The sequence below is a fragment of the Phodopus roborovskii genome, unplaced genomic scaffold (assembly GCF_943737965.1).
Source record: "Phodopus roborovskii unplaced genomic scaffold, PHOROB, whole genome shotgun sequence".
In the NCBI taxonomy this organism is placed as follows: Eukaryota; Metazoa; Chordata; class Mammalia; order Rodentia; family Cricetidae; genus Phodopus; species Phodopus roborovskii.
In genome coordinates this window covers 31,143,947-31,157,139 of record NW_026126540.1, presented here as the reverse complement: position 1 = coordinate 31,157,139, position 13,193 = coordinate 31,143,947, and the positions used below count along the sequence as shown (strand labels likewise).

Below are 13,193 nucleotides of genomic sequence, written 5' to 3'. Positions count from 1 at the left end.
ACAGTGGCAACAGAGGCAAGAACAAACAAAGCAAAACCCCCCTCTTATACAGCTTCCGTATAACAACAACAACAAAATCATATAATGAATTTGCATTAGCCTCTGCACTTTGCACAGCACTTTCCCATTCCATTTTTCAATAGATCATTCGTCATTCTACTGACTTCTCTGTGCTAACAGGGTAAGTCATCAACTTTCTTATTCTTGTTGAATCTGTCCAGGAATCCTCTGGGTTCCATGGTGGTATCATAGCATTTAAAAAGATTTATGTTGCTCTTTTTCATGGCACCTCCTAGGTGGCTGGCTGTGTGAAGATGAAGGTGAATATCTCCTTCTCTGCCACCGGCTGCCAGAAACTCATCAAAGTGGACGATGAATGCAAGCTTCGTACGTTCTATGAGAAGCGTGTAGCCAAGGAAGTAGCTGCTGATGCTCTGGGTGAAGAGTGGAAGGGTTATGTGGCCCGAATCAGTGGCAGGAATGACAGAAAATATTCAAGGCATTTTGTCCCATGGCAGAATGTGCCTACTGTTGAGTAAGGGGCATTCTTGTTATAGACCAAGGAGGACTGGAGAGAGGAAGTGCAAGTCTGTCCTGCATTGTGGATGACAATCTGAGTGTTCTCAACTTGGTTATTGTAAAAAAAAAATTAAAAAATGAGAGAAGGATATTCCTGGACTGACAGATACTACTGTTCCTTGTCAGCTGGGATCTAAAGGAGCTGGCAGAATCCAAAAGCTTTTTAATCTCTCTAAAGAAGATGATGTCCACCAAAATATTGTGAGAAAGACTTTAGGCAAAGAAGGTAAGAAGACCAGGACCAAAGCGCCCAAGATTCAGCGTCTTGTTACTCCGCGTGTCCTGCAACTCTTGAAGAAACAAAGAAAAACAAGGAGGAAGCTGCAGAATATGCTAAACTTTTGGCCAAGAGAATGAAGGAAGCCAAAGAAAGGTGCCAGGAACAGATCACCAAGAGACATATGCTGTCCTCCCTGAGTGTCTGAGTCCAGTGAAAAATCAGTCTTTAAGGGTAACAAATGAGTAATCATACATTGAAAGAAAAGTTTCGTGTCTGTGTACAGGAGTACAGTGCTTGTGGAGGCCAGTGGAAGGCATGGGACCCCTGGAGTTCCAGGCAGATGTTAGCCACTGGAGATGGATGCTGTGAACTGAACTCTGGTCCAGAGCTGGAAACAGTCTCAACCATGGAGCCATCTTCCTCAGCCCTACCATGTTCTCTTCTTTGTTACACAAAGGACAGAGATGCCAGAAAAGTCTGTACTATGTGAGGTCCAGACAGCCAGATGGCAGGGCAGGAGTCTGAAGCCACAGACCTCTGAGGTTGGAGTCCAAGCAAGATCCCATCTGTGGTGCACAAGAGTCCTAGGTGGTATCCCATTACAGACCTAGGAGCTCACTGAGATGCAAAATGTGGTGAAGGCAAGTTCTGCTCAGGAGACTGGTGTGCTTCCACAGTGTTTAACTTTGAGTCAGATGCAAGACTCCTACCTCATCTCAAGTGCATGGAGGACTAGATTCTGCCTCAATATTTTAGGGCTGAGTGGCACTTTCTGCACTTCAGGGCAGCCCATGCTAGGGCTAGACACTGATAAGATTACAGTTCTTTCTGTTTTTGTGAGGAGGTTCCTGCCCCAACTTGTTCATCTGGTGGCCCCTTCTGGGATTCCTTTCCTTCAACAGAACCCTGCACAGCTTGGATTTAATGTGCTGGTTTCTTCCTCTGATAAACTGCATACTCCACGCGGGGAGAGGCCACCTCCTCTGCATTCCTCCGGCTTCCAGCCTTCACATCTGGCACCTCGCTTATCTCGTTATTTGTGAATATCCTTGCTCATGTCTGTCTGTGCCACCCCATACTGCAACGTTGCACACACTTGGTTCTCAGCTCTGAGTGAGCACTAAAGGTGGTCCCAACTGTTCAAAGGGTCGCTCACTTCAGCGGTGTGCAGTTTGCTTGAAAAGGTTGGCTCAGTTGTCGTTTGTCCACAGCTGCTTTGCAAGAGGGGAATGCCCTCTTTTCTAAGTCTGTGTTGTGATACTAACATGACCCATAGCATGTGACAAATACTTGTGGCATCTGGGTGCTGGCACTGAGGACATTTCTGAAGGCCATGGCTGGCTTTTTCATTCCTTGTGCACGTGAACCAGACACACTGGGTGAGATGACTGGGATCTGAAGCCAGATGGGATGTCTGGGTGTCTGAACCTTGCACTGAGCAACTACCAAAGAAGCAGAACACTTTGAGGGAGTCCCAGTAGGGTATCCAGTGAGGTTCCCCTGGCTTCACGGTAGATCCCAAAGCACTCCACCTGTCCGTGGCTCTGTAGGTTGACCACCTCCCTCCTCTTGAAGTTGTTGGTCTCTGGGAAGACCAAACAGTGGCTGTCATTTGAATGGTCCCTGAAACAAGCCCTTCCAAAGGTTCGCTTAACTGTTTCTGTTAATAAATTCACAGGACCCCGGCAGCTTGCAGCTCCGGAGTTTTCCCTGTATCCTCCCTTGGCAGAACCTTCACTACAGAAGAAAAAACATCCATGCTGCCAATACCCACGGATTCCTAACACCAGAGGTTGAGTTGAGGAATTTTTCTTTAAACTTCTATTCCCTCCCAACCCAATAAAGGTGTCTATTTTTGTCTTAGGTCAGTCCTCATCTAACTGTGGCCTGGGACTAAATAAGGCGCCAGGATTCTTTTCGGTGTTGTTGTTCAGCATGGGAGCTCCAGAGAGTAGAACACTTTTAGGCAGGGTAACTATTTTTCAGATGCCAGTTCCTGCCTCTGTCACATGGCAGAGTATGCTAGAGGTGGTGTAGTGACTGGGAGGCTGACTACTAACTAGCTGTGCATGCAGCTTTGTCCTCTGTCTATAAATTCAGCATTGCTACTCAGCATGGCCATCAATGGTGGCTATTTTATGGGTTTATTGTGAGGGTGAAATGAGGGTGTTAACATGTGTAGGTGAACATTTATGGCGCAGCTATAGTCCAGTTTGTATTAGGAGCTAAGACTATGGAAGGGAACAGATAAATAATTGTCAGAGCAATGGCAACTGTAGATGGTGTGTGTGTGTGGGAACCAACAATGAACACAATGGTAAGTGGCATAGCCAGCATAGTAACAAATTCTCAGGGGTGGCATTAATCCCAGCACTCTAGGGGCAGAGGCAGGCAGATCTCTGTGAATTCCAGGCCAGCTTGATTTACGGAGTGAGTTCCAGGACAAGGAGGGCTGTACAAAGCAACCCTGTCTTGAAAAACCAAACAGCAACAACAACAAACAAACATTTTCTGGAGAAAGGGAAACAATGGGGCAGGTAGAGAGGAGTCCAGGATGTGGTTTTAAAAGGGTGGGGAGGAGCTGGGCCTGATGGTGCAAACTTGTATTCCCAGCTAATCAGGGACTGATTACATGGGCTACAAACTAAATTCAAGGCTAGACTGGGTAATTCAGTAAAACCTTGTCTCAAAATAAAAAGGGAGAGTAAAAACATAAGGTTTGATCACAGTGCTTTGTTAAGACTTGGAAGGCCCCAGGCTCATCCCTAGCACCATGAACTACCCCCACCCCCAACACACACACCAATCAATTTGGGAGGGAGGCCTGACTGCATCCTCCTGTAAGGCACAGGGAAAGTGAATAGTGGACCCCATGGAGATCCAGGGAGGTGAGCACAGCCTTTGCTATTTAATAAAGTTCCAGCTCTTTTTTATCATTATGTGCCTGGTCCCCAAGGACATTTGAGTTTGTGACCTTGCTATTGCTTCTGTTGATGTGGCTACAGAAACTGGTCCTGTGACTCCATGTTAACTGGAAGAAGATAGAGGGGCTTAGAAAGAGCTTGAACTCAGTCATTCACTCTTCCCCTGAGTGAGCTCTCTGAGGGAAGACCATGGCCCTTGGCTGGGGCAAGGTCCATGCTCTCCTTAGCTGCATGGATGTATGGGTAAGGTCCATGTTCTCCTTAGTTGCATGAATATAAGGGTGAGGTCCATGTTTTCCTTAGCTGCATGGCTATAGGAATGAGGTCCATGCTCTCCTTAGCTGCATGGCTGTAGGAGTGAGACCCATGCTCTCCTTAGCTGCACAGATGTAGGGGTGAGGTCCACGCTCTCCTTAGCTACATGGATGTATGGGTAATGTCCATGCTCTCCTTAGTTGCATGAATGTAAGAGTGAGGTCCATGTTCTTCTTATTTCCATAGATGTAAGGGTGAGGTCCATGTTTTCCTTAGCTGCATGGCTGTAGGAGTGGTCCATGTTCTCCTTAGCTGCATGGACATAAGGGTGAGGTCCATGCTCTTCTTAGTTCCATAGATGTAGGGGCAAGCTCCATGCTCTCCTTAGCTTCATGGAGATATGGGTGAGATCCATGCTCTCCTTAGCTGCATGGATGTATGGTTGAAGACAGTCTTCTCAGGGTCTGAAGGTGCTAGAAAAGTTTGGAGAGATGTGGAGAGGGACAGAGGAGATAAACCCAACAGAGGCAGCTCTGCTTTGGGGACACGCATGTCTCCATTTGTGTTGGTGACTGTAGGCCAGGGCCTGGCTCTTTTAAAAGGGGTTTGGTTTCCAGCTCATTAGAAACGGTCTGTTGGTTTAACTGCCTGGGCCAGCTCCTGATCCGATGCACATCTAAGCAGATTAGAGACATTTCTGTCAAGAGTTGCGATTTTAGCAGGCAACAATTAGCGTGCCCACCAGGAAACCAGGTTCGGTATGAAAATAGAGACTTCCCCGGCAACTTGAAATTCAAGAAACAGCAGCAGCCCTCTCGGTGTGCCACTTCTTTATGTGGAAAACAAGAGAGGGGGTGGGGAACGGAAAGGGGAAGAACAGTGCTGCCAAGGGCTTTTGCTAATCACCAGCACAGGAGAGGTAGGCGGAGAGGTAGGCGGGCCAGTCTGTGGTTGGGCTGCATGTAAAAACGAGGACACCAACACCCAATCGTGTGGCTCCTGGCAGGATTACATAGGATATCCTAAGTAAATATTCTTGGTACGTGGTCGGTGTCCACAGTAGCCAGCTCCTTTCTCTCCCGTGGACCCCAGATTACAGCTCATTGGAGATCTGTCCCTCACTAGATCAGGATAGAGATGTCTTCCTTGTGAGAGATAGGTTCTGGAGAGGGGATGGAGAGACGAAAGCGACAGGGTATTCGAGGCTCCTGGACAGGGCCTGTCTCAGGAGGAGCAGTACTAGGGACTCCTGTGCTGAGCGCTATGGGCATGCCCAGACATTCTGTCCTCACAGCCTATGCTGGCCTGAGTGTGGCTAACAACCAAACCCAGCAGTGTGTGAAAATCTCAGGAATGGGCAGGAGGAATACCGTGGGAGGGCCATTCATATCTCCCCATTCCTTAAAAATATAACCCAGTACATACACACGTAAGGCTTCTGCATCCCGTGTCATTTGCCATTCCTTTATTTAGTGTGGGTGCAGTTGGGATCATATGTCACCGCTCATGTGCGAAGTCAGAAAACAACCTGATTGATTCTCTCCTTCCATCATGTGAGTTCAGAATCAAACTCAGGTCATCAGGCTTGGTGGCAAGTCCTTAGTTTTCCCCAGCTATATCCTCTTTCCTGCCCCATCCTGTGCCATCCTGGTTGCAAACATTGGAACCTTTTCTCTATGAGTAAAAGGGAAGCACATGCCTACAGAGTCCTAAGCTGAGCAGAACATCCGAGGAGGAGGAGGAGGCTGCTGCCATCACTAAGGCAAAAGACCCGAACACCACCTAATACTCCCTTCCCTGCTCATCTCTGCCTGTCTCTTTATGACAGTCCTGGCCTGCAGGAGACATGACTGATAGTGGCTTTGCCATGGGACAGGATGTGACTCTGGCTTTTTCTCCTGAAGGACTTTGTTGGTTCAGTGTATTGGGGACAATTCCTGGGGACTATACACTGTGGGGTGGGGCAAGCAGAAATCAGGGCACACCCACCCTGCTTGGTAGTGCTGAGTGGAAGAGCAGACGGTTCTACGGAGTGGGTGGCCACCACAGGGCTGACGTGACTGCCAGCTTTCCCCGGGCACTCGCTGCGTGCTTAGATGATCCTTCGGCATCCATCTCTCTCTATTCCTGTTCTTTACCTCCACTCCGCCCCAGACAGTGTCTCTGCAGGTTATCCAGGCAGCACTGTCAGCAGACAGTCTGGGCTGAGCGGAGTCTCTGCCATTAGATCCTCCAATGTGGAAAAATATCCCTGCAAACACAGAAACAGGTCTTGGCTCTAGGGGTCCTACTCACTGGATACACCCTGGACTATCTATCTCATGTAATCCGAGTGGCTGTGGGGTGGGCAGAGCCAGGTCACCGGCTCCCCTGGACACTGTTAGTTCCTGAGTCAGCTTTGACTTTCTCTATCCCTGAATGGTGACAGTGACACCTTACTTCCTTAGTGGGACAAGTGGGTTAGTTATATGCTCTGGATACAATAGCAGCAGCACGAGCCTTTATGTCATCTCCCTGCACAGTCACTTTCAGCCATAAATCATGAAATATAGTTAATAATGATGATTATAATGCCAGGAAAGAAGCATGGTAGAAAGGATTAAAAAGATAGGTTTTCTAAAACAAAACAAAACAAAGAGCTACAAAACAAATAGTACATTGGGATAAATAAAAGTAACAGCTTTTTTTTTTTATTACATGGATGTCTTGCAGTGATGAATTTAGAGCATGGTGATGTTTGTTTTCATAAGTACTACTTGATTCTAATTAATCTCATCAGAATTAACCTTTGTATACATATGTTTGATAAACAGTAGACTGAATCCATATATCTTTGCTCAGGGTTGATTGAGTAACACATTTTAATGTAAAACTTCATTTTATGTGAAATAACATACAAACAGGGAAAACCTTAATAAGAGAATAAATTTAGCAGAGAGTCACAGAAGTTCTGTTTTGCAAGGGTTATATCATCACCCATGTATTTGTGTCATAGGCATCAATCAATTCTAGAAGCTTACAAGTATCGATGTGGTTGGAAATTTTCTGGTAAAATAAAAATGTCATTATGTATTTATTATTGTTAGTTAAAACTTCCAGTCTGTGTTCTGCAGACAGTCAGAGCTATCACAGTTAAGATTATATTGCACTCATTGATTAGATCAAGGGCCTAGTTCTTAGTGATGATGGTCAAGGTATTCTGATGCAGCCCATTGAATGCTGACAACTCTCACCAATTCTCCTGGCATCCACAAAGGAACAGCATCAAAGTCACCATGGTTCTGTTCCCTTGCTTTTGTAACCACCCTGTTACCATTGCTTCCTACAAGACTCCCGTTCAGATGCAGAAGGTCTGGGTACCCCAGGGTTGCACCCAGTGTGAGCCTAAGTAATCCCAACTGTTAGGAATTTACCCGAAACCAACTTCTATTGCTGAGTCCATGTGTATGGAGGCGTGGCCACATAATCGAGAGTATAACTTCCATGTAGAATGCACGTATAAAGCTTAAGTAAGCAGTGAAGTCTGTGTGACTTTGGAGCTTACATGCATATTATTGAAACTCAACAGTGACACAGCAACTGTTTACAGTGGAGATCCACAAACGTTATTTTCGAGGAGTGCTTTATCCCTGACGTTGTTTGCAATTGCTGGCACATGGGGATAATAAAAAGCTGACTGGCTTCTAGCTGGCTTTATTCTCATTTGTAAACTCTCTGCAGATTTTCTCTTTCCTTGCCCCCGGGCAGACTGCTCCCCTTGTTCAGCCATTGGTTCACCACCCATCAGGCATTGCTGTGACCTGTGGCCTGCGCGTGGGGGGGGTGCACACAGGTTCATATAAGATAAAGACCTCAGGGCCCTTCCTGGTTTTGAGGGCTGTACTTAGGAAAAGGGTCACTGTTGTCTCAGGCAACCGTGTCACAGCTATTGGAGTCTCCTTTTTAGCTGATGACCACACTCTCTCCCCCTCTCCTCTTCCACTCTTTGTGACCTAACATGATCACTTATAACCACAAATGTAATGGGCTATAATTCAAGTCATATCAGCTACCATAATGCCATCATGCCATTGCTCTGAGCCCAGAGAGCTGAGTGAATCCCATTCCCCCAATAGTTTCCACTGAGAAAGCATCTGAGAGCCATCAGACTATGGATTATTAGGTAAACCGAGCTGCTGCAACACACTCCACAGTCTGTGCCAACACAGTTTATCCCTCTTAATACTATTCCTTTGCCGGCCTCTGTGAGTAACTTTCTTTTCTGTGTCAATTCTACACAACCCACTCCAGGCCATCTTCGGTTCAAATGCTGGCCACACAGTGGGCGTAACTGAGCGGGGGTGCCCAGAAAGTTCCACTGCCCTTTCTTGTAGTTGGTGAGAGACAGATGCAATAGAGAATTTTGGAGGGGCCACATTGCTTAGGTTCTTGGATTCCTTTGGCCCCTTCCTGATGGTGTAGAATGCACACATGATGTCCAGTGAGAAATGGGAGTGGGAGTCTGATTTGGCAGCTTGGGGTACTAACTTCAGGGTTATATTTGTAGTGATCTCAGGTCAAGATAGTCTGATGACAGTGAGATCTTGACTTTGATTTTATGCCAACCGGGAGACTCTGGAACAGTTTAGCTATCTTGATGCACTGAGAAATAACCATCTCACCCCCCCCCCAGTGTTTCTCTTCTCAGTTAAGCTGCTTTCTGTGGTACCCAGTGTGCCCCCAAACCTTGCTGCCAATGTGTGAACTATGGTTGTCGCTTTTTACCAAGGATTGCTTAATTGCGAATCTCTGAATACGGGGGAGAGTCTCAGTGTCTTCTGCCACCTCCGTGTGACATTTCCCCTGAAGCCTGAAATGGTTGCCACACTCAACAAAACCAGCTTGTGAATACCTTCATATTCTTCTCAATCCAAAGCATCAAACACTGAGTAGAGTTGTTCTGGGAAAAGTAATAAGGAGAGAAGAGCATTTGTTGAAAGGAGACTGGAGCATCCACAGAGGGAAGAGCTGGGTAAACAGCCAAACAACGGGAAGGACAGAAATCAAGGCTGTGTCGAAGGCCTCAGGAGCAGGGGCTTCCGGTCCTGCGTTAATAATGTGGGAATTGTCTGTTGCTTAGAGGAGAGTTTGAAATCGACCCTGCCTAGAAATGGCATCTGATGATAGGCAGAGACAGCACCGTGAAGTACAGACAAGGCCTGCTGGGCAGAGGTTGGTGGGCTCACAAGTGTCTAAAACCTGAACACCAGAGGATTTGATAGTCAATGTCTCTGCCTTCTGGTGCTTGTACTCAGACCCATATAACTCCTCCCACACATATCCATCTTTTACACACACGCATGCACACACACACAGTCCTAGGGCTGTAAAGGTGGCTCAGTGATTAAGGAAACTGGCTACTCTTCCAGAGGAACCAGGTTCTGTTCCTAGCTTCCAACATCACTTACAGCCAGCTATAGATCCAGTTTCAGAGGGATCTAATGCCCTCTTCTGGCCTCTTTGGGTACTGCATGCATGGCAACACAGACATACACAAAGACAGAACACCCATGAATGTAAAATAAAAATCTTCAAAAGAACAAGAATGGCCAGATTAAGTAAAACGTGAACTGCACATGGCTGGGAAGAGCAGATGAATCACGGGGCAGTCCAATGAGAGTAACACAAGCATCTTTTCTCTGGGGGCCTTAAATGTACCCCACTGTGGTCTTAACAGCCAGAGTATAGCTCAAGGCCTGTGGACATCAGTGGACACACTCTGCAACTGCACAGGGAGACACAGACTCACAAGACAAAGAAGAGGTGGCAGAGACATCTGCCCCGAGAGGTGGGAGCAAAGCTCCACGGGAAAACAGGAAGCGTGCTGATGAAGATGACGTTGAAGAAGAGGATGGTGATTTTGATGATGAAGAAACTAAAGAAAAATCTCCATTGATGAAATTTATATGAGACAATGTAGTGGGATATTCACTTTGTCTTCTTTTGTGGCAGTGACCACGCCCATTGGGGGTGGAGCCAGGGGCGGAAGTGACCTGGGGAAGTAGGTCTGAGGAGGAGCGGGGATCACTCTCTTGTAAGCCACAGGGGAACAGGAGGACTTTCAGAGGCATCCTTGGGAGCAGGAACCTGCTGGTGTTCACCTGTCTATGTTGTGAGTTATTTCTCTCTGAATAAACATCTGTTAGGCCTAATTGTTTATCCAGATCCTTATTAAACATCAATAAGACAGTAGCCCAGAAGGCACACACACACACACACACACACACACACACACACACACACACACACACACACAAACAAACAAAAAACCAAAAAGACCAAAGCCTAATGCAAAAGACTAAAATTATCAACACCAATATCAAAAAAGTCAAGAACCCTTCTCCTGACAGGGGAAAAAAAAAAAAAAAACTCCTTTAACGAGCGCACATGGAACAGCTTGGGCGTTGCTGGTCAGTTAAGCCCAGAGATGGGAAAAAAAGAGGAAATTCTAATCCACTCCGAGCTGCAACAATCCAGGCTAAAGGCTTCCCCGATGGGTACCCACATGTCCTGTGGGCTGGGAGCGATTTCTCTAGACTTCTGTGAGACAACCTTGCTTCCTTTCTTCTACGTGGTCATATGACTCATCTCTTTGATTATGTTTTAGCTTCCTTAGCCATTCAGTTAATATTGGAACGGGGGGGGGGGTGTGGTATTGTAACAGACTCCTCTCTGTTCTTCTGCTTATATGTTATTGCATTGGCTCTAGCCTTATTTCATAGTTCCCATCTGCATGTTCCAAGTCCTGAAGTATACTTCAAGATTCCCAAAAAACAACAGCAACAAGAAAAGCACAAAACCAAAAAGAACCAGGTGTGGTGGCACACACCTTTGATCCCAGCACTTAGGAGGCACAGGCAGGTGGATCTCTGTTTAAGTTTAAGGCCAGTCTGGTCTAGGGCCAGTGATACAGTGAGACCCTGTTTAAAAAAAATTCCCAAAGGGCACAAGTCATCTCTTATTTTTTCTGAGGTTTCTGATACATTTCAACATTCCAGCAAGGCTTTTATTCCCTCATCAGATTCTCCATCTCACCTGCTTATTGTCTCAGACAACTCTTAGACCACAGCATCACATTCTTTCATGAGCTTTAAGGAAGAGTTCAGTGGTAGAGTGTTTGCCAAGCATGTTTAAGACCTTAGGTTCAGTATCTGCTAACACACAGCCATGCACGCACGCGCACACACACACACACACACACACACACACACACACACACACACACAGAGCTTTCCTGCCATTACTTCATTATAGCCCATGATTTTTATCTCCACTGTTAAGCCTGCTGTCATTCCACACCCTGAAGCCTGGAAAGACAATCCTCTCAAAATGGCATTATGACAAACAGGACAGAAGGGTTTAACACAGGCATGAATGAGAGGGAGAATTAAGTATTCCCATTCATGGTTTTATTTAAAACATTAGGTTGACAGTTCAGCGATGACTGTGTAGAAAGTTGATGGTCTGTTTAGAACAAGACTCCTATTGTTATACTGTTGAGCAGAATCTGATTGACTTTTTTTTTCTTTCTCACCATTAGTAAGTCTCTCATCAAATTCTGCTTTTCACTCAGGCACAATCAGATTACACATTTCCATCTCCAAATGGAATTCTATAAGAGATCCAGTAGGCTGCTTTGCACACAGTAGACACTCAAGGCACAGCAACTGAAACATAGCAATTAGAGAAAAACTCAGGTTCATTTTTAGGCTAAATCTTCCATCAAAGGAGATGTCTTGATTCCCAGAACTTAGGCCAAAGCTCTGATTTAGCCTGGTTGATTTCGAGAGATAGCGGGAGAGGTGCAGTACCCAGGCCCTCCCTCCTCACCTCTGCCTTCCACAGGTCTTTAATCAAAACCATGCCCTCAGGTGCTGCGCCGGATAAATGCGTCCACTCACCTGTCTTTTCTTCTTTCTTTTCCTCAACAAGAGACCCCTGAAAGGATGTATTTGTGTCTTAGCTGAGAAAAGCCTCTCACCTCTTCCTCTCTGTCCAGTGTGGGAAGGAAATCACATTCATGTTAGCTCATGATGCTAAATCTCTTCCTCCAGACTTCGGCCCTGAACACCCTGCCTCTCTATAAAGCGGCCTATTTTCAAGTCAAAGAATAAGGAAGCAAGGCCTTAGTGAGCATTTCCAGGGCTGAGTTTCATATTATTGCTGAATGATCGCTGTGCCTCAGTTTACTCTTGGTAACTAGAGTTTAGAGCTTGTATCCATCCTGTAAGGTGATTAAGAACTAGAAAAGTCCCTCGAAATAATCAATTAATATTAAATCATTATTTTTAGTGGGCACCTGATTATGGGGTACCTGCTATATTCTAGCCACCCTGTGTGACTGTGTGTCCACACATATCATACAAGCATAATCCACAAGCTGTGTTATTTGTTGTGGGTCTACCCTAACCTTTATCAAGGGAATTAGTCTCTTGTTTTCATTACTGTATCCTTATACCCTGTACAGTGCCTGGGACTTAGGAGGGATTCTAAAACATTAAGTCAGTTAATGTTTAGAGAAATCCTTAAATAGATATGTACTTGCACACATATGTGCTATCAAAGCCTGGATTTGGACCTTGTGCTAAAGCTTATAGGACCATGTGTTAAAGGCTTAGTTATCAACCCGTGGCACTACTGGTTTGTGCAGAGCCTTTAGGAGACAGGGCCTGGTGCAAGAGGTTCTGACGTCTGTGGTGTGCCCTTGAAGGGATGTCGGGGCCATGGCCCCTCCTGTTCCCTTCACTCCCTGGCCACTGCCATTGTTCCATGTACTTCCTCCTCACCATGATGCACTTATTGCGTCACTACAAGCCCAAGACAGAGCAAACGGAGATGGCCAAACCTTTAAAACTACACTAAGATAAGCATCCTTTTGGTAATACTGCACATCTACACACACACACACACACACACACACACACACACACACACACACACAGAATTACATTTACCTAGAACTGAAATTGCCACTCACACTATATGCAATTAGAAATACAATGAATACAGGTGTTTTTTTTAAAACAGGAATCACCTTATCTCCTTCCTAAAGTAGAATATAATTAGGTAGCAAACATCACCTTCAGAAAATATTTTAGAAAGTAAATCCCAAGGTTTTAAGTGAGTTGGGGGGGGGGGGTGGAGAGATGGCTCAGTGGTTAAGAGCAATGGCTGCT

The 13,193-nt window shown here is 45.9% G+C and overlaps 1 pseudogene; it reads left to right on the top strand.

Moving 5' to 3' along the window:
* The first annotated feature begins 314 nt into the window (after positions 1-314).
* Positions 315-1,004, top strand: LOC127233121 (40S ribosomal protein S6-like; annotated as a pseudogene).
* The last annotated feature ends 12,189 nt before the right edge of the window (positions 1,005-13,193 follow it).